The following is a 5,146-nucleotide window of genomic DNA, read 5'->3' on the forward strand; positions in this document are numbered from 1 at the left end:
GCAAGTATGGCTTCTTCCTTGGAGAACTTTGGAATATTATTGGAGAGAGGAAAGAACTTAAATCACATGGAGAAAACTAAATAAAAGAGGCATTTCCAGCTGGGAAAAGACGAGGGACAAGGCTCAGACTTTGCGTCATTGGTTGGAGTCGGCCAGGAGAAAGTTAGCTACAGAGTAGATATTGAGAAGAAATCCTGGAGGTATACTGGTGGGGAGAGAAAAGAGGTTCTAGTTGATTTCCTTGAGGGTAACTAGGTTTTCATACCTGACTCTGATGAGGGGAAGTTACATTTCTGTGCCTTCCTAACTTCACCTATGAGGGTAACTAGGTTTTCATACCTGACTCTGGTGAGGGAAAGTTACATTTCTGTGCCTTCCTTACTTCACCTGTAGTGCAGATGATTAAATATACTAGGTAGGTTGGAGCTTAAATATGGCACAGTTACAAGACATAGAGTATGGGGCTTGACCCTAATTTTTCTATCATATGCCTCCAGCAATCCCACCTCTGGGTATTTGGCGAAAGGAATCAAAAATCTGTATGTCAAAGTATATCTACACTCCCATGATCCCTGCAGCCCTGTTCACAATAGTCAAGATACGGACTCAACCTAACTGTCTGGTAAGATAAACAGATAGAGACGATGTGGTATATGTACATACTGGAATACTGTTCAGTCTTTAAAAAGAGGGAAACCTGTCATTTTCAATAACATGGATGAACCCAGAGGGCCACATGCTAGCCAAATCAGCCAGACTGAGAAAAGCAAATATCATACCAGCTCTGCAGCCCAGTGATTAAGGGAGTAAGATCCTACATGGCAGATTATATCTTGAATCTCAGCCCCAGTGACTTGAAAAACACATAGGGCACATGTTCATGCCTGCTTGAAATTTCCAGAGGAAGGAGAAATGGATTATAGCGTGATGGTGCCCCACTGGGGAGTGATTTCTCTCTCTCCCTAGTGAGTACTCATGTTCCCTTGCAATTAAATAGAAAGAAAGAGAAATTCCACATGATCTCACTAAATGTGGAATCTAAAGAAGTGGCAATCATAGAAGTGGAGAGTAGAGTGGAGATTAACAGAGGCTGGTGGGAGGGAATGGGAAGGTGGCTGGCTGAAAGGTTCAAAGCTTCATCAGACAGAAAGAGTCCATTTGAGATCTGTGGTAGAGCAGGCCGATTATAGTCAACACTAATGTGTTATATATTTCAAAATAACTGAGAATGAATTTCAAATGTCTTATCTCAAAAAATAACTGAGGCAGTGGAGATGTTAATTCGTTTTATTTAATCATTCCACATTGCGTACCTAAGTCAAAACAGCCCATTGTACTCCATAAACATATATTTATGATATGGCAATTTAAAAATACTGTTAACTAAAAATGTTGCTTTCTACTCTACGAGTAACTTGCAACCATTTATTTATATAGTGCAAGAATCACCTCCCATGTGAAGACTTGCCTTTTGTCTTCTAAGCCTAGGTAAAAAGCACCCCATCCTTTGACCTTCCTTCTGTCCTGTTCACAGTGCTCATGTAGCCCCTGTGACAGTTTAGTGGATGTCTTGATTATTCGTGGTCCTTTTCCTACATTAGTGGACTTCGGTTGGGCAGGCAGGCAGGAGCAAGTCTCCTCACTCTTCTCTGAATTCCTGTTTCTCAGTGACTTGCCTGGTGCATGGGAAACAGCGGGCATGTTTTTGAATGCATCAGTTTGTCTCCTCTGGTCTCATGTTGATTGATAGGTCATTTGAAGTGAATCTGTTGTCTCATATTCTTCAAAATACCCTCATTGATAGTTCAGGTATTGACATCAAAGAATCAAATGTTCCATCTGAAAGGAAATCTGAAAAGTAGTCAAGTGGAGTTCATATTTTTGGGAATTAAAACACACACATGCACACAAACACACACGATTTTCATGCAGTTTCAGTGGAGTGATGGGACCCTGAAATTCACCCTTGGCAGCAATGTGTAAACCTCCCCCAGGCCCCCATCCTACCCAGCATCTTTGGCATACCTGGTGTTCGGTCTTTTTAGCATTCATTTAACCACATATGACTGGGAAGGCAGATTTGCTATTTAAAAACAAAAAATCCTGAAATACAGCCTAAAATCAAATTAGAATAGGCCTTTGGATGAGCTATGCCATTTTAGTCTTTCATTAGTGCTGATAATTAGCAGAATTTAGGATGGGCATTTAAATTATGGCTTAGACAACAAAACATCTTTAGGAATGAAATTACCATTCAACTTACATTTTCAGTGAGATCTTGAAACCACTTAAATAAAAATGAAGCTGAAGGGCACTTTGATGCTGGGGGCTCTAAACTCCAGAGTCGAACTGGAGTGTCAGAATAATGATAAAACAGTTGCAGTTGTGCTGGCCATTATAACGTTTGTACAGCAAATTAGAGTTTATAAGCCTCTTTCATATCAATAGAATCTTAGCAAATTAGAACAGGAAGGGATCATAGAAATCGTGTAATGCAACCCCTTCATCTTACCGCAGAGAGAAATAGGATATTTCCTTTGCTGGTCCCAGCAGGCCTATTTGCAAGGCAAGCAGGGCAGGTATTTTGATTTGGTCAGCAGATGGCATAGTGGTCATGTCTCTGGACTCCCACATGGCTGACCATGGTTCGAGTCCTGGACCCAGTGGCTTGAAACTCACAATAGGCACATGTGCTTGTGTGTCCAAGATCCCAGAAGGAGAACAGAGAAAAAGGGATTGCAGAGTGGCCATTCTTCCTGGAGGGGGGGTGATTTCTCTCTCTCTCTCTCTCTCTTTCTTTCTCTCTCTCTCTGGTGAGCACATGTACCCTAAAGCAAAAACGTCTTTAAAAAATAAAAAAAGATAAATATTTTCTCTGTACCAAGTAAGAAAGCTGAAGATTGAAGTTGAGAAATGCTGGGGACATTTTGATACAGTGGGGCAGGACTTTGCCACTGCACTGCTGACCCCAAGTCCTCCCCTGGTTTGAATTTTTAACAACCTCTTTCTTCCCTCCTTATCCATGAACTGAATTAGCCCCTCCTTTTCCGGCCTTTGCCCAATCACTGTCTCCCTTTACCCTGACTGCTATAATTGATGTTTTAGGAGGTATATTTTGTTTTATTTGATGGTTTTCCCTAGCAGAATGTAAGCTTCATGGATTGAACCTGTTTTGTGAACATCTGCATCCAAGCACCTAGAACAGTGTCTGGTGTACCACAGCCCCGCAGGAAGTGCTTCTTACATGATTCAATAATTGAAGGAACTAGATGCCAAATTTAGATAGGCTGCAGTGAAGAGACTTAGAGAAACCTCAGTATGTTGTGAGAACATGACATATGGGTCAACAAATTGGCCTGTTTATTTACACTACTGTTACTTCCACTTCTATCTAATTCATTCCTTTAACAAATGTTTCAGAGGACTTCCTGTATCCTAGACACTGTTCTAGGCACTTGGGAACAGCACCAAGCAGAGACCCAGTCAAAGGAGATCTGCTTTAATATATTGAGATGACAGTTAGTAAAGGTAATTCATAAACAAATTTATAAACTTGCATCTTTATGTATTATAATGAAGTAAAACCTAAGTGGAAAAGTAAAGGAAGATAGGAAGTATCAGGATTTCATTTTATATGGGGTAGCCAAGAAGGTCTCCCTGAGAATTGCCATTTCGTTATTTGATAAATAGGTGAATCCTTAAATGTTTGTCCAAAGGATGAATGTTTAAAAGTACTGTTTCACATCAAAACATCATTGAGTAATGTTCTTCAACTAAAATGTATAGAAAACTCAGGGCATGGTAATTAAGGCACTGGACCACTACGTGGCTGAACACAGTTCAAGTCCCAGACCTGGTGGCTTGCTTTCTCTCTCTTTTTTGTGATCATGCATACCCTGTAGAAAATTAAAAAAAAATATTAACAATGATAAATAAGATTAAATAATTATTTTTAAAAATGTGTAGAAAACATTCAAGTTCCATCCTATGAAATCAAGGTGAATCTAAAATATTAACTGGCACAAGGATTCCTGCTCCCTTTCTTCTCTCCTCCTCACCCCTTTCTCCTCCAAAATTAGCAAGAGCTGACACATGGGAGCCAGTTCCAGTGAAGCCATGACTGAGGCTGTCATCAACCCAGTGATGCAGCTTTGTGAATTGGTGGAAGAGCACAGCCTCTGAGGCCAAATAGTTGTAGGTTCCAAGCCCACTCACCTCTTCCATTTTTCTAGCTCTATGGCTCTGGACCTTTCACTCCTTCTCAGTCTCAGGGTTTCCAAATTTTTGAAATGATGATGGCAACATCATTAGCCATGTTTCTGAAGTGCCCACCAGGTCCTGATGCACACCATACCCCAACAGCTGCTCATTCCTTCCTCCCTTTTGAAGCTGTCCTGCATCATAATTGCACTACATAGCAAAAGGTTAGAATACAGTGCAAGTGTGAAGAAGCAGGTGGCCTGGGGTTCTTGTGTGCACAGACACCCGCAGTAATTACAGGACCACGGAGTGTGATAACCATCTCTGCTCATCCCCGATGGTACATTTTAATCAGATTTTAGATGTTACGAAGCCTCCAACTAATTACAGTTATTTTTGCCTTAAAATTGAACAGCCATTATTAAAATTCTTTTATTAAATCTTTATTTTTTTTCCTCTGGTGGTTATGAAAGATTGAAGGATCTCCGATGACCAGGCACTAGACATCATGTAGGTAGAAGCTCTTCTGACTGAGATGCAGAAACAGACCCAAACTGGTATCATTGCTGAACCCTGGCTCGCTGGTAATGCCGGGCCTGGATGGGAAGCAGCAGCTCTCTGTCATCCCTGCTGGCTCTCGAGCACACCTCATACCCATTGCCCGGATGAAGGGCTACATTCCCTCTTTTTTATTTGTTTTATTTTAGCCAGGGGCATGTACACGCTCCAGGGAGATACAGAGGGTGAGAAGGAAAGTAAGAAAGCACCATCCCTGTCCCCTCTCTCCCATGGGGAATGGTCATGCTGCAGTTAATCATCTCTCCTTCTGTCAAGATTTGGGGCACACACAGACATGTGCCTGGTGTGTTTCTCAAGCTGCCAGGTCCAGGACTCGAACTGTATGATCAGCCATGTGGAATCCAGCTGCCTTAACCACCAGGCCATA

This window comes from Tupaia chinensis, unplaced genomic scaffold (genome assembly GCF_000334495.1).
Source record: "Tupaia chinensis unplaced genomic scaffold, TupChi_1.0 Scaffold000165_2, whole genome shotgun sequence".
Lineage (NCBI taxonomy): Eukaryota > Metazoa > Chordata > Mammalia > Scandentia > Tupaiidae > Tupaia > Tupaia belangeri.